Here is a 24,593-nt window from a genome sequence, read left to right as displayed (position 1 = left end):
GCTTAAACAGCTCTATTTGGAAAAAAAATAATAATGTAGATGATTGGGGTGATTTTGAAAGGGTGTGAATCATGTATAAAAATAATAATAAACAAAATGCAAATAAGAATAATTAAAACAGAGAAAAGAAAAAGTCAAATAAACAGTGCTTTATTGTTTATTTTTATGTAAAATAAATCTGTATAGTCTTCACTGTATTACTAATTCAGTACAACTATTTTTCATGGCAGTTTCAAATGTACTTTTTTGTGCGCAAATGTTTTAAACTCTCTTGAAATGCCTTTAATCCACACATGCAACTGATAAAGTTTCACTCTGTTCTGGTTAAAGTTTGCACTGACTGCATAAATCACATGTTTTCTCAACTGTTGTGCTGATTAACTATAATCCCTCAGCATTTAATATTCTGCTATGTGACTATTGCAGACACACACATTACGATATTGATGTTGAAACGATATATTGTGCAGTGCCAGTTTCTACTGTTAAATAGTAGGCAGTCTGCTAAAGGATATTTTGTCACTCTGATTTATTTAATAAATAGCTAAATCCATTGGCTAATTGTACCAATCAACCTCGAGTCTACGACAAAGTTACTGCTCATGCACATTATGAGCAGTTTAATTACCCTTCATACAATTCGTTTTGCCATTCAGATCCATGAGATTAGTTTGAACAAAAGGTCTGATTCACAGCTTCCCATCACGCCGAAATCCACAACCCTTGAATGTCAGAGCCGAAAAGGGAAGCCAGGAACGATCCAGCCGCCCACAGAAATCAATTAACCCCATTCCCCTCATGCTGCCCAGGTGCAATTCCCATCATCCTCTGATTAACGCTTGCCCATCAATTAAAGACACATCACGATGGCTTATCGTGGGCAGCACAGGAACGTCACAGCACCCCTACAATGCAGAGAGAACTGTTGCACTGTCGAGGATAAAAGGTGTTCTGAATAACAGGCTGACGTTAATTTTTAAAAATGTCACCAGACCCCCAATGGGACAAAGGGACTTGTGTTGATGTGTTTGTGACCTTCAGCGTGAAAGTGATCCAGACAGTTCTTAAGGTAAGGCAATAGCTTGATGTGCCAAATGACGCAGACATTAACAAAATTCAGACAGTAGGTAATTGTGTCTCAAAATCAAATAGGAGAACAGCTTATAAGTTAAAGGATTTTGGGTTGCACTTTGGATTTACAAAGTCTGCTAGCTGATAAAAACTTAAGTACAGATCTAGATGCGACCAATTTCTACAAAAAAAAAAAAAAACTTTTGTTCAATATTATATAAAAAAAAAAACATTAATTAAATTAGGGTTACTGCAATTTCCTGTAGAGTTTCCAACTAATTAAACGCACCTGAATGAATTAACCAAGGTCTTTGGGTTTATTTAAAATAATCCAAGACATTTTTTTCCTAGACCTGAACAAGGTGTAGGAATGAGTAAACCTGAAATAAACCATCATGACTAAGAACAGCTAACTGACTCTTGCAGTTTGTAAGATCACCAGTGACAAGGTTAAAAATATCATCAAGTTACAAAAGGGCAGAACACGATGTCCTTTCCTCAGTTTCTTTTGTCTGACGCTTCTTTAAATGCTACCACTTGCCTTGGAAAGATAACAGCCAAACCCTGCTCTGTATGACTCATGTACTATTACTCAGAACTCAAAACATAGCAGTAAATTGAATAATGGTCAATTAGACAGGTGCTTCTAAACAGTGAAAAGTGGGAGAGAAAAAAATGGAGCGATTAAACAGAGGATAGGTGTTTTGGAGTTTAAAGGCTCTCTTTGGTGTTCACTTGATCAAAAATTTATGGTTTTTGATTTCATCAGAATGTTTTATCAGAGAAAATGATTCAGTGGTTTCAGTCTAAAGACAGAGCAACCAAACATCAGGTTTAGTCAGTGTTAGTTGGTGTTAAAAAGAAATGTTGCCATTAGAGCTTAGTGTGAAATCAAAGTGAGAGCTAAGAAATGAAAATGTATGGACGGTTGCTATGGTAACAATATTAAAAGCAATCTTTTTATAGTTCTTTTCTTTTTCTTAAATATGCAGATTAAGCACTTCCTAAAGAAAAGTTAGTATCTCCATCATAAAAAGTCCAATGTGCAACCCTTGATGTAATTTATATGATACTAATTAAGTGCTTTTAATCACATCAATTGAAATGTAATACTGGATTTATACAAAAATTATAATTGTAAGAAAAAAAACACTTGAGTTTTAAAATGAAATTACACTTTTTTGTTCCCCCTCACTCCCCCAAATCATCCAAATTCAGTTCAACAGGTAAATGCATTGTTATACGTGGGCTAAGGCAAATAAAAACATACACTGTATTCCACAAACAAAAATACACTTATACACATATCAATTAATTAACCAGTAGCGCGAGAGGTATTTTTTGTGTATGGTTTTGTTCCACAAATTGTGTAAACAGATCCCAAATTTTACGGTACTCCTTTAATTTGCCCTTTATACTGTAGGTGATTCTTTCCAGTGCATTGTAATGTGTCAAATCTTTCAACCAGTGGTCAATGGTTGGACTTTCTATGTTCTTCCATTAGAGTGATATCAAATGCTTTACAATAACAAGGCGCATATCAATCATTTGATAACAGAGTATTGAAAAGCTTACAGGAAATAAACCCAAAGCACATATTTCAGGTGTAACTGGAATTGGTTTTAAAATAATTAAGGAGATTTATGTGATTACGTTTTGCTAGAAAATCTTAATCATCTCACATTCCAAGACACAATGAAAGAATGTTCTTTTCTGTTTTTGGCATTTGAAACATATATTGGGAATCTTTGGTTTGAACTTATTTAAATTTTCAGGTATGATTAAGTACGCATTGCCCAGTTATATTAGATCATTTTAAATCTATTAATAATTGAAAAGTTCTGGGCTTTAACACATATTTGGCTCCATTCTAAAGTTGTCAGGTCACATTGCAAATCTGTACACCAAGAATTCTTTCTTGGATCCTGATGTTTCTTTAGAGCCATTGAACAATTTGCTTTAAAACAATGAAATATAATTTGTGATAGGGTTCTCATGAAACATAATTTTTTCTAATTCAGTTTGTAGAGGTCTAGCTAGTGAGTAGTTTTGTTTGACATAAATATATCTGCAAATTTCTAAGTATTTAAAAAAAACATTGGGACATTGGGATTTCAAATTTTTCATTAAGGTCTTTAAAGGACATCAGTGTATCTCCTTCAAATAAGACCCCAATCTTTCTGATATCTTTTAAATGTCAAATTATACAACATTTAATGACAATGCAGTTTAGTTTAAAAGCTAATTTAATCTCTAAAAACTTGTGTCAGATTATTAAAAGTGTATACACCATGTACAGTATAATGTACAAAAAGTATAATGTCTTGCCTTGCCTTATAAACAAATGCTTGATGACATCACATTGTTGAGTTCATTAATATGTGCAGTATGCAGTCTCTTATTTCCAGAGAGGTTAATTTTAATATTGTAAAGCCTTTCAGAAAACGAGATTGAAACAGGTTAATTAAAGTGATGCAGTGAGCTTGGTCTCAGAAATGAAGTCATACTTCAGCTCAAACACAACAGATTGCCTCTCCTCAAACTCCGATTAAGGTTATTGTGTCCTGACTAGCTTCTTTCTTAAGTCTCCTCTAGTATACCCATGCCATTAATTACATAAAAAGGTCTGGTACACAGTCTCCACACTGAACATATTATCATTAGCACATCCAAGATGTACATTTCCAGTTCCAGCACGTTCAACAAAGTTGCTTTCTTAGTTTGAGATCTTGTGGCTGTGAAAGACATTTGAGTTAAGTGAACTCACGGTCACACACAAGAAACTGTTTTTGAATTATCTTTGAGCTTTATGGCATGGAGTGTTACTCTGGAATGTAATTCTGTTGTGCTGGAAGTCACCATTACAAGGTGGGTTCAAAAAGGGATAGACAGCAACATTACTACAGTAAATTGTGGCCAGTAAAAGGGAGTCTATGAAAAGAAAAAAACAAGAACCACAAGTGGAGGATGCCTTTTAAGTTGTTTATGCCAAATTCTCACCCTCACCATGCCATCTGATTGGCACAGAAGAAAATTAAGATAGATTGAACTTTTCTCAGTCTTCTGTTGTCCAGGCTTGGTTAGCCAGTGTGAACTGTGAACTGTGTGAACCTTTTGCTGTTGTAAAAGTCCTATACTAGCCGAAACCACACGCAATTCACTATGCACTATATTGGGTGTCTTTTAGTTAATGACTTCATCATTCTGTGTTCATTTTCTACTTTTTACAAAAAATCTATGATAATTTTGAGTGTACATACAATGTGCACTTGTTAAAGCATCACTTCCTAAATTTGGGGGTATAGCAAAAATAGCCAAAGAATACAGCTGATGTGAACATCGAAGGCAGCAAATTTAATTTATATTTTAAGCCAGGATTACGACAGGAATCACTTGAGGACACCAGAAAGTCAGCTAAAACAATAAATATGTTCATCCAGTAGTGTAGGTTACTAGGTTCTTGTTTATAGTTTGTAATTTATTAAAGGCCTAAAACTGTAAAACTGGCTCTACATTTTTAAGATAAGAATTTAAGATAAAATTAAGCAAGTTTAGCTTTAATAATGGTTGTATAAATTATTATAAAAATCAACCCAAGTATACTGAAAAAGAATTATTCTCAAAAATTGCAGTCAATAGTCATAAAGAGCATGGAAAATCAAGTAAAGTGCTTTTCCTTTTGTAAGTTGAGCCAAAAGAGGGTCTCACACTATATGCGCCACTCAGCACCATGCATTTTAGAATTTTCTCAGGGTACACACACCAGTGACTCAAGTCGACGACTGTCAGCAGTACCCAGTTACAACTCATGACACTGTTAATATTTTTCCATGCCACACAGCGCCATCTGAAAAGTTTCATACTAACTAATATTTAAATGTGCATGTCTGGTTTGCGATACTGTCATGTTCCAACCATAACCCCCTTAAGACTCTTGACCCATTACTTTTTAGTGAGCCCTCATTCATAATTGTTTTTTTTTTTTCCCTCAAGTACATATGAGGTTGTCAGAAGTGTATCAGCCATAATAAAGATATTCTTTACAATTTTTAATTTTTTACCAGATATTTATTTGATGGATGATAATGGGTTTAATGACTGTCCAGAACAGTGTACTGTAGAAAAGGGGAAAAAATGAATTTCTGCTCTAAGATCAGTCAGTCTGAAGAGGGAATACAAGGGTTATGACAGAGATTAAGTTTCAAGAAGACCATGATGAATGACTCATGGTTCTATATGACAGACCATGTATGTAGGAGGACATCTAACGCCCAAGCATCTGAAAAATATTCTACAATTACTCTCTCTCTTCTTTTCTGCCTCTCCAACTCTCAATACACAAGTAAATCTCAGTTAGCTAAAACCAGAATATGCTTAACTAATGTGCAGCATATACTGTATATGGGTAGCTCACTTAAATATGAAAATTGCTGTTTACTTCCTCCCACTCAGGGTATTCAAAGATGTTGGTGACTTTGTTTATCTTTAACAGAATATTAAATAACATTTTCATCTGAAACGATGCTGCTTGGTAATTTATGAAATGCAAGGCAATAGCTAAAGACGTTCCAGACTGTTGTGAACTGGCTTAAGCCCATGGGATTGCATTTGCGGAGGCTGAGGATTAAAGGTAATTATGTTGTAAATAATATTCAGATTAAAACCTCAAAGCATCATTGCAAGAGCCACACGTATTAATTTTGTTTTAATTGCAAGTCTGAATTATTTTTCCCCAACTTCTGTTTAACAAAAAAAAATATTAACACATTTCTAAACAATACTTTTAATAACTGATTTCTTTTATCTTTGCTATGAAGACAATACACAACATTTTAGTAGATATTTTTCCAAGATACTAGTATTCAGCGTAAAGTGACATTTAAAGGCTTAACTAGGTTAATTAGGTTAACTATGCAATTAGGGCAATTAGGCAAGTCATTGGACAACAATGGTTTGTTCTTTAGTTTTTATTTTACAAAGCTCTGATTGAAAGCATAATATGCTATGGACTTACTGTGTAGTATGGAAACGTTATAGTTCAATCTAAAGCTAAGCTTGGAGAGCTGGTAAAGAATGAGAATCAAGGGGAATACAGAGTCTAATAATCTCTCTATGAGCAGTTCGGGACAAAGCAATTAAAATATTAGCTGACCCCTCACACAGTTTATTTTGTGAGTTTGAGTTACTGCCTGTTCTGGTCGATGATACAGGTTGTCTACGTGCAGATACACAGGTACCAAGAAACATGACTACATTACACCACTTTTACACTCTGCACTGGCTGCCTGTGCACTATCGAGTCACTTTTAAAATTCTTCTCTTGGTTTTTAGATCTCGAAATGGCCTGGAACCTTCTCATCTTTCAGACATGTTGATTGAGCATCAGCCTGGTCGGTCTCTTCGGTCATCTAACCAGAGACTGTTATGCATCCCTAAGTCAAGGCTGAAATGCAGAGGTGTCCATGTCTTTGCAGTAGCTGGTTCTAGGTTGTGGAATGCTCTGCCCCTCTGCATTAGATCTGTTTCCCCCCTGTCTGTTTTTAAATCTAGGTTGAAAACTTACCTCTCATTATCAATGAAAATTGTGTTTTAGATATAATTATTTAGCTATAATTTGATATATATTATTAATATATATATATATATATTTACTTATTTTATATTTATTTTTCTCTCTCTGTTGTGATTTGTACTGTGCAGCACATTGATCAACAACTGGTTGCGTTAAATAGTATTATATTAATTAAATTGATATTGACAAAGTACAATTGTAATTTTACAAAATCTATTTACCTACATCAATTGGACTTTTAAATATGTCATATTTGTTAATGATTGAATGTTTGTGTTGGTTTGTGTGTTTTGATGTCTGTTTTTTGTTCAGTGCATGAAAATGTGGGTCTAGAGTGTAAGACAAATTTCCCCATTGGGGACAGTATAGTCTAAACAAACAACCAATCGGAAAAAAATATTGCTTAAAAAGCCTAATAATAGTGATCGTACAACTGCTTTTATTTTATTCTGCTTATTAAAATGAAATAAAGACTTTCTCTAGACACAAAAATAGGATAGAAAATACTGTGAAAAAATCCTTGCTCTGTTAAATATCTTTTGAAAAATATTTGGGAAAAAAAACACAATAAAAAAAAACAAAACACAGGAGGCTAATAGTTTTGCTTTCTGTACATTAGTTGACATTTTTCTACTGTTAAACTGCCAGTAGCCATTGAATTTTTATATTTTACAAAATAAATACATGTAGCATCCCATTAGATCAAAACATTGAAATTTTGATTTGTTTTTCCTGCAGCGTAGTAAAATCAATATTATACAACACATGGCATTTAAATTGACAGCACAAGATGACAGCACATAAATTGACACAAAAATAATAAAGTTTATGACAATCTTGTATAATCAAGCAATGCAGACCTGAGACTATTCTAGTCAAATTTAGAGTGATTAACACAAAACTAAAATTCATAATACAATTTAATAACAAAAGATTTCCATGCAAGTTGTTATTAGAACAAACAGCAACTGCTACATTTCACTTTAAAATATTTGCTCAATTCAACTACAAAAGACTGGAATGAATTGGTTCTTTGGTATGTAGGTTTCAGAGAAAGTTTGCTTCACTGCATTTTCATTTTTTTTTTTTTTTTTTTGGTTAGACTCTTTTGCTTTTTACTGGACAATTACTTACTAAATAAATAAAGCATTTAGGAAAATGTTAGTGTTAAATGTATATTTGAAATTCAATCAGTATTTTATTGTGATGCGTTGCTTGTTTTTTTTTTTTTTACTGCTCACTGTAAAAAATACTGGGTCCCACACATGTTGTCCCAACATAAAACTATTAACTTAATTTCATAGTTTTTACAAATGTAAATGAATTTAATTAAATTTTTGAGTGCATTGATATGATAATAGTTTATCATATAACAAAAAAAAAAACCAACAACAACAACAACAATAGAGAACACAAACAATAAAATGCGGGTGAATTATCAATCAGAGCAACTCTGGTGACAGAGTTGATGTTTATTTCCCCACACAGTGAGTAGGCAAACACCGAAAACACAGTAGGAGCCACATGTGCTTTAAGTGTTTTAGTAAACAATCAATGTCTTTTTATAACTCCATGGCATACACCAACTTCAATATTAACACACTCAATAGCTACGCTGACCTGCTATTGAGTAAACACCACACGTCTCCCATAGAAATCTTTTCTTTAAATGTCAATGCAATATAAAAAGATAAAGAAGTAGAACAAGGACACGAGCCAGAAGAAAAGAATGCTAATAGGATGAGGCCTGTATTGGGCTGGAGAGGGAACAGCTGCAATATTATCATGCATTAATACTTCAAGGGGACCAGAAATAGTTACAAAAAATGTAGTAATTACCAGATCACTGAAATAATTTATTATAAACAATAGACATTGAGGGCAAGCGGAGAGAACAAGTGTCTGTATTCAAAGGTTACGTACAGTCACCGGCCACTTTATTAGGTACACCTGTCCAACTGCTTGTTAACGCACATTTCTAATCAGCCAATCACATGGCAGCTATTCAATGCACTTAGGCATGTAGACATGGACTGTTTCTCAATATGCGTTCTTCAGTGAGCGGTCTTGTGTTCTCATGTAACGTCATCATCAGCTGCCAAAGTTCAGTTCCAATATTCAAGACCGCAGGTATGGAGGACGCGTGAAACTTCCTGGATGTGTTCTTAATATCGAGGACGCAACGATGCAGACTCGAGCAACGATCTCGCTCTAGAAGTCCCAGAAGTCATTGCGACTGGAGGTGGGAAGCGCAGCATTTTATTTAGATTATTAAAGATTTGCATTTAGAATAGAAAACTTATTTAGCAAATAGAACTTATTTAGCTCAGGAGCTTCCCTAAATGAAACGGTAAATATAAACATTACCATGAACATCTTAATAAAGGAATAAACACATCAAGGGTGTTTGTTTGCTGAAATTCGTAGTAAAATCAGTTTTATTTATATTGTTCAACATTTATTTATAATGTTTTTTATGCAGAGTACTGTATATATTTTGAAAAGGGGGAAAAACAATAAATTGCTGTATGAATGCTGTAATCTTTAAATAATTTTCCATTTAAAACACGTGAAAGTCACGTGACCATCATGAAGAACGCAGCATCTCATTCCTCACAGGAGGCGTTCTCTGTTCTCGTGGTCTCCAGTTCGATTGTCCGAGGACACCTGGCAAAAACGGGCTTCACAAAAATGCAAGTCCGTTCTCTGCGTTCTTGGAATTGAGAAACAGCCATGGTCAAGACAATCTGCTGCAGTTCAAATCGAGCATCAGAATGGAGAAAAAAAGGTGATTTAGAGACTTTTAACGTGGCATGGTTGTTGGTGCCAGACGGGCTGGTCGGAGTAGTTCAGAAACTGCTGATCTGCTGGGATTTTCACGCAGAACCATCTCTATGGTTTGTGATCCAAAAAAGAGAGAATATCCAGTTAGTGTCAGTTCTGTGGGCGCAAATGCTTTGTTGATGCCAGAAGTCAGAGGAGATTGGCCAGACTGATTCTAGCTGATCAACAGCATGAAAGCAAAGGCTGGTGGAGATGTAATGGTGTGGGAGATATTTTCTTGGCACATTTTGGGCTCATTAGTTCCAACTGAGCTTGTGTCAATGCCACAGCCTACCGATACTGTTGCCGACCATGTCCATCCCTTTATGACCACAGTGTACCTATCTTGGATACTTCCAGCAGGATAACGTGCCATGTCAAAGCACAAATGATCTCAGACTGGTTTCTTGAAAATGACAATGACGTACTGTACTCATATGACCTCCACAGTCACCAGAGCTCAATCCAATAGAGCACCTTTGGGATTTGGTGGATCGGGAGATTCGCATCAAGGATGTGCAGCCGTCGAATCTGCAACAACTGTGTGATCCTATCATGTCAATAGAGCAAAACCTCAGAGGAATATTTCCAGTAGCTTGTTAAATCTATGCCGCAAAGGATTAAGGCAGTTCTGATGGCAAGAGAGGTCCAACTATGCACTAGTAAGGTGTACCTAATAAAGTGGCCGGTGAGTGTTTATTCACTTTTTTTGTCTCTTAGCTATATTAAAGCCATTTTGTTTATTTAAAGTATCTTCTCCATTTTAATATTGTTTCCCAAAAGCAAACAGAGCTTTGTTATTATAGCAACTTTTTTTATATGCAAGGCTTAAATTTCATTGGAAACACATTTTTATTTTCTTTTTTTTGGAGGGAGGCAATGGATCTACACTACATTGTATGACAATGACAAATATTTCTCATACAGATGTTCTCTCTCTTTTTTTTTCCTTAATAAAATCCTCATTGGAAAACCCAACGCAGATGAGTTTCCTTTAGACCATCTGGATGTGCAGATCATCCGGAACACTAACTGTTATTTTAAAAACCATACGTGGTATCAGAAAAAGAAAATACACCACATGTTTGACCAGCCTGGATAATTCCATAAATGATTTAATTAAGCTTACTGAATGACAAACCCAATTAGAAATTTATACATATCTGTTGACGTCAGAGTTAGAATGCTTCCTACTGCTTTCTGCTACGGATTGTCGTATTGGCTCATTTTCCTCCTACGGAATGGCTTTCAAACTCAGAACTTAGTCGTTACATTTTTGACTCAACACTCAATTTTTAAGAGGCCAACCATTGTATAACTAACTACCCAGATGATAAATAAGCATGGTGTCATTTATCTGACATATTTTTAGGTTTAAAACAAATACACCTTGTTGTGTCATGCAAACAGCATGACATCATGTTGACTTTCAATGTTAAGTCACTTACAACTACAGCGATTTTTACTTTAAGATTTGTAATATTCATTCATTCATTCATTCATTCATTCATTTTCCTTCAGCTTAGTTAATTATGTATCAGGAGTAGCCACTGTGGAATAAACTGCTAACTATTCTGGCAAATGTTTTACACAGCGGATGTCCTTCTAGCTGCAACCCAGTACTGGAAAACACCCATACAATCTCTCATTCACACATGCACCCATATACTAAAACCAATTTTGTTTACGCAATTCACTTATTTCACATGTCTTTGGACTGTGAGGGAAGCACCCAGAGCAGCTGGAGGAAACCCACGGAAACACAGGACACTCATTGGCGAAATAATTTTTGCCATTTCTTCCAGTTAGTAATTCATAATGAGCTAAACCAGCTCTTCTTAGAACATCAAACAAGTTTGTCTGAAGGAGTCGGTCATGGTGCAGTTTTAATAATCAATGTGGATTCTAATTACTCAGAGAGATGTGATGTCTTTGATGATCTGCCTTTTTGAAAGTGCAGCTTTTAGATGAGATCCGTTTATGTCCTGAGAAATTTAACACTTCAGTGGTGCAAGTACCAAAAATTGAAACGCTAAAAAACACTTTTTACTAGACTGATTGCATGGGGTTTGTCTTTGGATGGATAGATGGAGTAAAACAATCTAATTGTAACATATCTTTAAATAGTACCAAAAATAGGGTGACACACAGTGGCTCAGTTGTTAGCACTGTCACTTCACAGCAAGAAGGTCGCTGGTTCGAATCTTAGCTGGCTCCGTTGGCATTTCTTATTTTGCATGTTCTCCCTGTGTTTGTGTGGGCTTCCTCCGGGTGCTTCGGTTTCTTCCACAGTCCAAAGACATGCCCTATAGGTGAACTGAATAAACTAAATTGGCCATAGTGTATGTGTGTGAATGAGTGTGTATGGATGTTTCCCAATGCTGGGTGGTAGCTGGAAGGGCATCCGCTTTGTAAATGAGATGCTGGATAAGTTGGCGGTTCATTCCGAAGGGTGATGTAAAAATTGTAAAAAAAAAAAAAATGTAATGAATGAGTAGTACCAAAAAATACATATTTAGAACAAGAATCATCAAGGATCACACTGCATATTTAAGGTCATTTTAAATGACGTCTACATTTGACTTGGGTTTTAGCCATTTATTAGTAAGTGCTCATTGATTCATGTAAAATTATTAACACATTCTTTTTTATTTTTAATAACAACAGGTCAGGACATTTAAGTAACATTTAACTAAAAAAAAAACTTGCAATCAGTTTTTTTTTCATTAGTTTGGCAGAATAATGGTGTATTGAAGTAAATTATTTTTTGTTAAAAAAGGTGGAAATTATTAAACTTCTATGAGGAGTTCAGATGCAAAAACCTCTAAATGCCAAAACCTCTAAATGCCATCTGAAATCTTCTCCTAAAATGAGCATTTTTTTCAGCCTCCTATGTTTATGTTCGGTTATTTGACTTTAAAGTCAATGAAAGGAACTTATTCGTCACTGTAAAAGTAAAATTACCAAGTCTACACACAGGAGTCAGAGAAAAATGCAAATTTTAGAAAGAAATATCAAATGGTTTTTAGAGGTTTTTGCATCTAATCTCTTCATATCGTTTCAGCATCGATATCGCAATGTGCGCATCTGCAATAGTCACATTGCAAAGATATGTGATGTTAAGCATGGATTACAATTGACCAGGACCAACAGAAATACAATTATATATAATAATTGTATTTATACAGAATTTATACATTTTATGCAACAAAAAAAAAACGTTTTTTTTGTCTTTGTTTCTAGCCCACATATTCTCATTTCAAAGCAAAAACAAGATTAATTCACTTACTGGCAGATAATTTTGTTTGTTTTAAGAAAAAGGCTCCTAATTTTGCCTTATTTCTTCTGAGTTTTAAAACAAAACAATATTTTTACTGGATCTTAGATTTATTTATTTATTTTTTTACATATTTTGACTTTTTTGCTATTGTTATTCAATGTCTGCACCTAAACACTTTATAAACAAACAAACAAAAAACATCAAATAGTGCTATATAACTATAACTATCCTGTGATTCTGTTTTATATCGCAATGCTTAAATAAAATATTGCTAAATCAGTTTTTTCCAATATTGTGCAGCCCTGGTAGAAATGCGCATCAACTCTCTCTCATATGCACTATGTCAATACCACAACTAAAAATCACTACCATTTACTAAAGTTTGACATATTTGTCAATGTTAAACATTTGTCATTTATCTGAAATATAAATAAGATAATAAAATTGACATCTACTGCACATACAATAATTAAAGATGACACTTTGGTGTAACATAATTTGCACAACACTGTATTACAGTTTAACATTAAACTGAGTAAAAACTTCAGCTTATATTGTGGACTATCACAATTATTCACAACTCGTTTTAAAAATATTATAACAACAAAAGTGTCATTTGGCATTTCACTGAATGACATGGATTTCTAACTTGGGTTACCTCACCATGAAAAGGTGAAATGATCAAATATTTAAGAGCAGTGAACTCACTTTGCTGCTGCAGCACAAGGTCCTCAGGGTGCCTTTTGATGATGCACAGACTATATAACTATCCGTTTTTTAGATTAATTTAAAATGACTTCATGAACCTCTTACAATTAAAGACCATCTAATAATAAGCATAGCTATTTTAGGACTTGTAAGAATATGACATTTGAACATGTCAAAGAAAAAAAACATATATATTTTTAAATATATGTAATGATAAAATTGAAATCCTCACTGATATGTATATGACATTAAATTTCATATTTTGACACCATTACACTCAATGACAATTTGGAATAACAAATTTAAACAAATTATGGACATTTAATTTTCACAAATAGTAATTGAAACATTGAAGTTGACACTATACTTACTAGGGCTGCATGATATTGGAAAAAAATTGACATTGCAAGTTGCAACAATGTTTTTTTTTTGCGATTTATATTGCAATATTAATGCAATTTCATAAGATGACTTACATAACTCTATAATGAAAGAACTCATAATTTTACATTTGTGATCATTTTGTAGTGAGAGTGTTTATTATGAAATTATAAATTACCATAAATAAATACATTAACACAAATATACAAATTAAATACAGTGCTTTATGGTTTTCTGGATATTCTAACATAAGAGTTCAAATATAAAATAACAATGTAATCAAATGTAAAATAACACTGTAAGTCTTCATTGCGATAAAAAAATACAATTCATCCTACACAGCAAATTCATCAGAGTTAAATTCTTGGTGTTGAAGCATTTCAGAGTAAAGTGTTGACGTTAAAGAGTTAGATTTTGATAAATGAATATAATTAGAGTTAGAATTGATTTTATTCAGTGCGAAATCAAGGAGTTATCTTTTCAACACTTGGTGGTGTTATTTCCAACATCCGGGAATTCATGCAGCCCCAGTCACTGAAGAATTTTCCAGACACCATTTGGTGAGTCAAACTACCTAAATGTTGGTATTTTACTGACTTTCTTTAAGGAAATACAGTTGTAAACATATTGTTAAGTTAATAACTTAAGAATGGAGTGACAATTTTAAACTTCTGCGGTTCATTCATGGTCGTTTGTGTATCTAGCTTAACTGCATTACTTCTTTTCAAGAATGTTTTTATATGTGCTCACGCATACATAGTGCATAAAAACATCAAATGTACATGTTCAACACATTTCTGTCACGCTTAATGCCATTTTGTGCGTTGTTACCCATTTGTAAAATAAAATCGACACTTCTCCTTTAATTCGAAGCAAACTAGCGAGGGAATCCCCGGAGCCGCCTAGCCTACTCTGCCCGGATGCTAACGGCAACACAGGACGGTTTCCATAAGCTCTGGAGAGTTTCTAAAACATATCTGGTGAGTAAATGAACATATGCTTACTTGTAAAAGGCTTCCTGACTAAAACATGATTGTTTGTTATTAGTGTATGTTAATTTGGTTATTTTAAACACAACGGCCCTTTTAAACTGGTTCATTCGTGGCCGTCCATAGACTCGCGTGATAACGTACGCTTGAATTATATTAAGTGTTGACAACCATTAAAGTCGGAATGTTAACATTAATGTCTTTAAATGACCGCGTTTGCACTTTCTCAGACATTTAACGTTACAGAAGTCTCCCGGAAGTTGCGGGACTAACGTTAACGTTATCCCGCAAATGCACAGAGACTCCCAGATGCCCAAGTAGATGCCCGCAAATGAATGATAATCTCCCAGAAATCGCGCGTCTCCCGCCCGGTCATTAAACACTTTGCCCACCCCTCTCCACCGCATCCCTCCCAGCTCTTCAGGTACGTCGCGCGCAAGTCACCCCCACCGCTCTTCAGGTACGTCGCGCGCAACTTATCCCATTGTTCTTTAGGTTCTCATCTCTCCCGCTACCTCCCGCAAATCAACTCTGTATCCCCCGAAAATGACTTTTCCCAACTCGGGATGTCTGACGTTAGTAAGTTAGGCTATTTCTGTAGTCAGGAACATCTTAGTCAAGCTTTTTCTCCCGCATGATATTGTGCTTAAAACTATAGGCTAAACTTAGCATGTACTGTACACAACATTTCCGTTTTATTTAAGACAATTTAGTGCGTTGTAAACAGCCACCTGTCTGTAAAATTAATCAACTGATTCATATTTGAGCAGCCTAATGATGATAAAGGTTTGATTTGTAGATTTATTATCAATAATCAACATCTGAATCAAAAGATATCTGAAAAAGTGTGAGGCATACTTTGTGATGTTCATCTCTCTTTTTTATCTGAAGGTTATGCATATGTGTTAGATACTAATGTTTTGTTGTTTTTTAACAGCCACAGTTCTCTGTACAATAACACAAGACCCTGTGACGGTGGCTGATTAGAGACGGATGGTGTATTTCCAGAGTTGGTGAAATGACCAAGCACACCTACTTGGTCATATGTGGTGATAATAATGAAGGTATGTTTGATAAAGTTCTGTATTTGTTTCACATAAGCTGAGAGGGTATTAGAGCATTAGAGAATAACAAATGACATGAAGGTGATAAGTTTTGTATTGTGGGTGAACTGTTACTTAAATAATGTTTTGCTCTTTGCTTTGCACTTTTCCTCTTCTGCTTATCCTAATATTTTAGATTATATTTGGACCTGAAACATCTGCTAGACTCCAGGAAAGGTGGCGTCAATACTGGACCTGAAAGGGCCTAACAAGTTGAATCTGGTAAAGAAACACACACGCACACACACACACACACACACACACACACGCTTACCGAAAACTGTAAGTTTATGAATATTTTTTACACTGTGGCCAATATTTTGGGGAAGTCAGCATCACTAAATGATATAAAAGATTTTAAGCTCCTCTAAATTTTGCTCCAAGTGTTGTGTTAAATTGAGGATTCTGGACAGACAGCTGCCTGTTTTTCCAGTTCTAGTCATAGTGGTTAACCTAATTGTTTTTGGAGATCCAACAGTGATATATGTGTTTTTTTTCTACTTTTCCCATATCCTGTCACCTCAACCAGCTGGGAGAGTCAAGTTGTGGATCATCATGAAGATTTTCAAAAGGTGAGTTTAGATTTCTTGAATGTTTTATTTACTTTAAATGTTCTTTTAAATATATCATAGAATTTGATTGCAATTTGTTTTCAAACATTTTTCTTAGTCATGCTGGAGTCTTGAAGAGTTCTTAGAAGAGCATCACCCTATATCTGTGCATCAGGAACCACCAGACGAGCGATCAGCAGCTACTACATCATCATGGATAAAAAGGTCATCCTGTGGCTGGGAAGCACTTCATTCACAGGACATGCTTGATGAGATTTCCTAGCTCCAGTTTGTTTTCACACAAGTTTACAGCATTTATACCTTCATTTAAACTGCTGTGTTTGATATGGAGGACCAAGGAAACACCAGAAGTGAAAGATTTGCATGCCAAGTTGTTTAAAATGTAATTTCATAAGAAAACTATGCGTTCAGAAGAAAACTATGAGTGATGATATGAACTTTCAAATTGCTCTGATGAAACATCAAGTTTGTACCAAAGGACTGAAGCAGCCTTTTTGAGCACTGGTCATACATATTTTGTTGATACTGTCTGTACTAATAAAACATTTAAAGCATATTTGACATTGTTGCATTTTAAAAACTGAATGAATTGTTGAAGTGGTGAATGTTTTCAAATAAAATGTTTTTTCTTTTGTAATTTGCAGTCTATTTGACCTTTTTACCATATTTACACCGAAGAGAGTTGAATAAAATAACAATATAATACACCAGGCGGTGTTAAATATAGTTACATTTTTAAATCTGTCCAGAGTTAAAATTAACCCTTACTTCGGTGTCAATGTGCTAACCCTTTTGAAAGTGTTGATTTAACTCTGCTTTGAGTGGACCCCATGAGACACTTTCAAAGTGTTGAAATTAACACCCATAGAGTTGTTTTGGGTCCCCATATTTTGCTGTGTAGTAAAAGCTACAACTTTGAGCACAAATAGTTTAAATTAGCTTGAAATGCTATAGTCACATGCCAAAATGATATATTGTGCAGCCCAAATACCTCCATAAAATTTATTTAAATGTAAACAAAATCACTTTGCAAATTTTATTTGATGCATTTTTGACCTGAGAAGAAGAAACTCAAAAAGTCATTAATTTTGTTTTATATGCACCCAGAAGGATTCTTGTAGCTTGATAATATTCTAATTGAAGGTGTATGGTCTTTTTTGAGAATGATTTTTAGTATTTTTCTCGACTTTAAACGAGTCCATATGCTGTCTATAGAAAATGAGTGAACTCTCTTTGTGTTCTGAAGACAAACCAACATCTCAGGTGTTTAAAATGACATGAGATTAAGTAGTTAACAAAAAATAATAAATTTTTGGGTGAACTAACCCCATATTTTAAGATGAAAATCAGAGGCTGTACCATATAAATATCCTGTTTTAATAAACAGATGAGTTGGGGTGTTTCTGTAATACAACCAATAAAGCTTTATTTAACATCTTTTTTTTGACCCAATTTACTGAACTAAACGGCAAGCCTTCAGATATCTTTCATGTGAGCTACATATTCATTGTCCACATTTTTCCCTCTTAGGCAGTACAATGGCATGAATAATGAATAATATGCCTGCGCGACTTCTAAACAGAATTTTTCACAATTTATGCAGAAAGATTTCAATCATCAACTTTAACTCCTCCAGTTTCTTGGAGCACATTTGAATAATTCATTATAAAGAATATTCATCTCTGCAAAAAGATTCAGAAGGAAATACAAGTTTTGATTAAATTGTCATGACATCACCAGGACTGGCCAAAAGAAAAAAAGGATACTAATCTTGGCAGAGTTTCAGCTTCATGAAACTGTCAACATGGCTGATCAAATTAGACTACTCTAGCTGACATGTAGTCAGAAATACATCCACATGGTAGCAGAGTAAACATTAGAGCACTTCAAATCAGAGCAAACCACTAAATTAGTCTGCAGTCATACAGATAGCATCAGCACTACACTATTTTTTCAATCTGCCTTTTTTTGCTTCACGCAACAAGGCAATGTACAAGTCAACATAATATCGAGGCTTTAGCAATAATATATAATGATCATTAATAGATCAATATCATCAATAATAAATCCATGAAACCTCAAGTCAACAGGTTTAGCATTTCATTTGCATGCTTCTTCCTTCTATATTTTCATATTAATTCCAAAGCTAATAGGTCAATAGCATGTTTGAGCATAGGTGTCCTTCATTGTAAATTGAACAGGATTGAAGAACATCATGAAGTCAAAGAGGGCTTTTGAACCAATCAAACTCATCTGCGGCTGTTTTCTCTCCCCAGTGCCAGTGGAGCAAATTCATACTCATTATTGTCTGAATGGATCACACAATCATCCATCTGAAGATGCCCTGCAGCATGAAGCGCTCTCTATCAAGTCTAAATCACCACTGTGGGCAGGGTGAAAGTGGTATTTATGTGTGTGTGTGTGTGCGTGTGTGTGTGTGTGTGTGTGTGTGCGTGTGTGTGTGTGCGTGTGTGTGTGTGTGTGTGTGTGTGTGTGTACTTTCACACCCTTCTAGCACATGAAAATCAAGATAGACTTGCTAAAATCTTCACAAGCCTTTTAAGTCTCAGTTACCTCTAATTTTAGGAATCTGTCCCATGTTTATTTAGATCCCCATTAGCCAACGTAGTAGATAATTTTCCAGGGATCCAACAAATAAAAAGACAAATTTACATGTTGGTCAATGACATGACATTTGCATCACATTACATGGAGTAAATATTAGAGTGCAGTGGCCAAAAGTTTAAAATATATATCTTTTTTGTCAAATTAAAATATGGGAGAAATAATGTTCCATGTTAATGTTAATCAGTATATTATATTATGTTGAAGAATAGTGGCAAGGTATGAAGGTATACTGTATTTAGTAAATAAATAAAATCTGTCACAAACATTTTTATCTTGAATTATAAAAAATAGTTTGAGATTGGATTGTGGAGATTCAAATTTAAAGACCACTATTAAATTAATTCAAAGTGATTTAACGTTAAGCAATGTTTTAATTCATTGGATTAAATGATTATTGTATACCCAACAGAATCATCCCTATCAATCTTATATTATAATTTTTTTCCAAATAGTTATTCAACCCATTTAGAGAAATTGTATTCATATCGCAATATACAGTATATTGCAGAACTTAAAAAAAAAGATTGCAATGTTAGATTTTTGCAATATTGTGCAGCCAGGGGCGTAATTTAGCATGGATGGAGGGGACACGTCCCCAACAATATCCAACAGCTGCTGAAATGTCCCCATCAATAATTTAATTCACTTAAAATATTGCGCTGTCAGTATTAACCTAGACATGCAGAAAGTGTTAAATTCTCTACTCGAGTCGCACCGCCACTCGTGTTTTTCCCTGCTTTAACGCACAATCTATCGTTATAGCAGACTGATACAGTCTGTGAATAATATGCCCTGAAAACTGCAGAATAAACAGCTAAATGTAAAAGTATATGACCCCTGCCAGTGCTTCTAATCTCTCAATGTTGCATGTCCGATTTCGATTAAAGCAATTTGACAGAAAAACTACAGTCTGTGCTCCATCTTTTATTAATACTGAGATACGAGACATGTTTCATTTGCACTATCACTAAAACAAACGGAAGTCTTTATTAAACTTTCTTTAGTTAATAAACATTATTTTAACATTACACTATCAGGCCCATAGCCAGCTTAATGAAAGGAGTGGTTATTATTTTTTTTCGAAAAACCGAACTGAAATATTGCATTTAATGACATTAAGAACTAATTTATGCTGTACTATCTTGTCGGATGGTTATCATAACCACACTTTTTGATATGTATATACTGCTAAAAATGCTTTTCTTAATAAGATTTTTTTTTCTTGTTTTAGCCTTAAATTCTTAAATCAAGAAGCATTTTCAGACATGCAAAAATATTGTCTTGTTTAAGGAAATAATAGGCCAAAATTAAGTTAATTTTTTCTTAAAACAAGCTAAGTAATCTGCCTGATTATTAAAGTTTTTCCTTTTGAAATAAGATTATTTAGCTTGTTTTAAGGAAAAACTCACTTAATTTTGGCATATTATTTAGAAACAAGACATCTGCTCTTTTTGAAGAATCCAAAGTCATAAGAAACAAAACAGTAACAAAGAAAAGAAAAACTCATCTGTTTATATTTTACAAGCAAAGACAAGATGCTCAGAGAAAATGTTCTTATCTGCAACACAATATCCCACATTACAGCCAATCAAACTCCATATCTGTCTTTGGTCAACCTGATATGAGCCCGGACCTGAAATCTATCTCCCTGAAACAATATGTTTTTCCCTCTGAGAGATTCCGGCTCTAGACAAACAGCGGATGAGTCACGCGCACGCTTGTCTCTCCATCCACCCACAAAAACACGGCACCCCTGGATTTCTCAGCGGATCCTTCCAGGAGCAGGTGAGAAGGAGGCAGACATAGTGAGAAATATGTTTGAGGAAATAGAGCAGAGAGCCATGAATAATGTGTGTGTGTTTGTGTGTGCGATGTCATCCTCCATCAGTGTGGCCAGCTCATCGTGACTCAAATCTCACATTAGATGCTCCAGGTATATCGATGAAATGTCATTTCAATAAAGGTTTAATATTACGCTTCGCCAAAACAGTGTTCTGCTCCAGATGTGCATTTACAAATTTTGTCATCTCACAGCTACAAATTTAGCAGGGTTTCTGTGCTATTTTGATCAGGAAATCTCTTCTACGAAGCATGAGGCTGTCAAAACCACTTTGGTGCAATTTCGAGGTGTGAACACAGCTGATGTGTATCTTTAGGAGTCCCAGTTTCCTCTGTGTACAGAAACTAAAAGCAGAAAAGGGTTCATGGTAAGAACTGTCTGACATTTTTAGGTCGACTAAATGAATGTTAAAAGACTCTGCATGGCAACAATGAATTTAAAAGGTGCTGCATTGTTGCCGAAGAACATGTAAGCTTATAAAACTGTCACCCAGTAAAGACTTTAAAGGTCACCTTTGATGAAAATCATCTTTTGTAAGCTGTTTGGACAGAACTCTGTGTATTTATAGTGTGCCCAAGGTCATATTGGGGTGATATAAACACAATAAAGTCTTTTTTTAAATTTCCTGACTTTAAAATAGGATTCAAATACATCCCATTTTGAGGTCCACCGCAACGTGACTTGGGAGTTTGGTTTCCCCGCCCACAAAATTGATTGACAGCTGCATATTAACGTCTCCACAGTAACGCGTACAATCATATCAACAAGACAGGACGTGCGCAAAGCAACTGGGATTAAAAGATCTGTTCAGCTCGCTGTGATCCTCAATCATCATCAAATGTTTAAAATGTTTTTTAAACAGTGCATGTTTGTAATAAAGTAAAGATAGTAAAATTGCTGTTATTCATCACCACAGCCACAGTGTCAGTCAGTGCTTAATTTGTGATTTGCGAGGTCCCAAAACAGATCGGGGTAACAGATCCAGCATGTCATACCGTGAGGATGGAGAGGCAGTGCCCAACTCAAAAGTGTATAGCACAAGGGTGGGGTGTGTGGAGAGGGTTGGTAGTGTATCGCAGAGGGGAGTCACGGAAGAAAGTGAAAGTGAACAGTAAATGGGAGAGGAGGGCGGTTACACATACCTTACACAAGGTATGTGTAAAGAATTTTTCTTCAGCAGAAAAGATATCCAAAATGCCATTTTAAAGTGTAAAGAAATCTGTGTTTTTGAAACTAATAAAGACAGCAGGTTCATTTGAATTATTCAGCCTGACATGTTTACTGCTCCAAAATATTTTAAATCTTTCAAAAAATAAAATATATTGTTTTGAAAGGGAAAAAAAGTTTTAGTTTTTTACCCAGACATTTAAAAAGAATATGTTTTAGAGCAGTAATCACTATACCGTGAAACTGATATTTTTATCCAAGGTTATTTAACCGTCAGAATCTTACACTGGCCCATGAATAATCCATACAAAAGTGGATATTAATGTGTATCCTGTCACATTTGCCGTGCAAAAACAGTGCAAAGTTAAATAAGCACACTGTGTGTTTGTCTGTGTGTGCGCATGAACTTTGTAATGACACTGTGTGACTCATCATTGCAGAAAGGCTTGAATTAACTCCATTACAAATACATCAAATAATCATTGGTAGAGTTCTTACTGTAGTATTTCTCACAAACGTTACGTGAGATCTGCTTCCTTCATGTCTGTCACTGATCTAATTATGTGACTCAGGCAGACACTGAGGTACAGAGGCAACAAAAACAGCTACAATGTGTTCAGAGCAGAACATTCTAATGTTCTGAAAGGTATAATAAATAATCTGATGGGTGTTTTGAGCTAAAACTATTAGACACATTCCGGAGACACAAAAGAGTTGATAAAGGGGTAAATTAGGTGCCCTTTAAAGGGATTTTTATGCAAAATTGAAAATTCTGTCATCTTTACAGATGACAGAACACAAAAGACAGATATTTTGAAGATTTTTAGCAACTGGTATCCATTGACTTCCACTGCTTTGTTTTGTTTCCCACACATTGTGTTAAAAGTCAATACTGTAGCTCTCAGTTACCACAATTTGTCAAAATATCTTCTTTTGTTTTCAGCATAAAAAAGAAACTCAAAATTGAAGTACTTGAGGATGAGTAAATGAAAAGTACATTTTCAAGCAGTCAGGGTGCAACCCATTACTGAAAAACACCCATACACTCTAATTCAGACACAAACACTATGGACAATTTAGCTTACCCAATTCACCTATAACGCACGTCTTTGGACTTATGGGGGAAAACGGAGCACCTGGAGGAAACCCACGGCAACACGAGGAGAACATGCAAACTCCTAACAGTAATGCCAACTGTCCCAGCCGAGGCTCGAAAAAAAAGAAAAACTACTTTAATGCTTGTATCTTGATATTTTACAAACCTTTCCAGATATAAAATAAAAACATAATTGCTGATAAAGATTTCTTGGCAAACATATTTTATCTACTATTAAAACATACCAACTATAAAATTCAGCCACATTTGTAAGCTATATATTCATTCATTCATTTTCTTGTCGGCTTAGTCCCTTTATTAATCTGGGGTCGTCACAACGGAATGAACCGCCAACTTATCCAGCAAGTTTTTTACACAGCAGATGCCCTTCCAGCCGCAACTCATCTTTGGGAAACATTCACATACACATTCACACACCCACTCATACACTATGGACAATTTAGCCTACCCAATTCACCTGTACCGCATGTCTTTGGACTGTGAGGGAAACCGGAGAACCCTGAGGAAACCCACGCGAACGCAGGGAGAACATGCAAACTCCACACAGAAATGCCAACTGAGCCAAGGATCGAACCAGCGACCCAGTGACCTTCGTGCTGTGAGGCAACAGCACTACCTATTGCGCCACTGCTTTGCCCTAAGCTATATATAACAAACAATAATGGTCAGGCTGTGAAGAAAACTGCTTTTAAAAAATGATTTACCAAATTGAGTGAATAATCTGACCTGGAGACAAGCGAAAAAAAAGGACACTGATGGTTGAAAGAGGGAACCTGATGCCCTGACATCCTTAACATCTTGTCAAACAGGTACTCACAATACAGTAAAAGCTTATTAAAACGTATCAAAAGTAATACATGACCAATAACCTCATATATAAACGTGTTTCTAAATCTAATCCAACATTCACATTTAGTATACCACACATATATTAGTCTAATATTTGTCATGCTTTTTCGATTAATTAACTTATTATTGCAATCTGTTAATGTCAAACGCATAATTGTACACGAACGTTAACATTTAAGTTGGGTCTTTACATTGAAAACTGGAATAACTAATTTGTGCATTTAGTTCCTTCTCCCCAGACCTAAAAATGGTTTAACATTTTGATATTTTCATTAATGAGTTACCTAAAAATGCAAGAATTCTGATTTTATTATCTTTATTATCTCTAAATAACTCGCATAAAGTCTTATCCGAGTCGGTGATTTAATGTTATCCTAGAGTCAATAACGCAGACGGATCAAATTGGCTTTTTCTGCCCTCTAGTGGTAATATCATACAGTTACGTAAACCTTAAATCATACTTTTAGAACACAGGTAGGGTTTTAACAAGACT

The 24,593-nt window shown here is 34.9% G+C and overlaps 1 protein-coding gene and 2 long non-coding RNA genes across 16 annotated transcripts in view; 2 read left to right on the top strand and 1 right to left on the bottom strand.

Moving 5' to 3' along the window:
- ikzf5 (IKAROS family zinc finger 5) overlaps nucleotides 1-24,593 on the bottom strand; it is a 260,718-nt gene that overhangs the window by 235,585 nt on the left and 540 nt on the right. The gene's annotated exons all lie outside the window — the stretch shown is intronic.
- On the top strand, nucleotides 890-6,903 carry LOC147833073 (uncharacterized). The gene is made up of 2 exons (XR_015513362.1): nucleotides 890-1,069; nucleotides 6,403-6,903. It is a non-coding gene; the product is annotated as an uncharacterized LOC147833073 (long non-coding RNA).
- LOC137490531 (uncharacterized) lies at nucleotides 14,347-17,136 on the top strand. The gene is made up of 6 exons (XR_015513361.1): nucleotides 14,347-14,395; nucleotides 14,709-14,815; nucleotides 15,762-15,888; nucleotides 16,064-16,149; nucleotides 16,457-16,499; nucleotides 16,597-17,136. It is a non-coding gene; the product is annotated as an uncharacterized LOC137490531 (long non-coding RNA).

The sequence above is a fragment of the Danio rerio genome, chromosome 17 (genome assembly GCF_052040795.2).
Source record: "Danio rerio strain M-AB ecotype USA chromosome 17, GRCz13ab, whole genome shotgun sequence".
NCBI classification, from domain to species: Eukaryota; Metazoa; Chordata; class Actinopteri; order Cypriniformes; family Danionidae; genus Danio; species Danio rerio.
The sequence above is the reverse complement of the archived record's forward strand: the minus strand, read 5'-3'. Positions and strand labels throughout refer to the sequence as shown.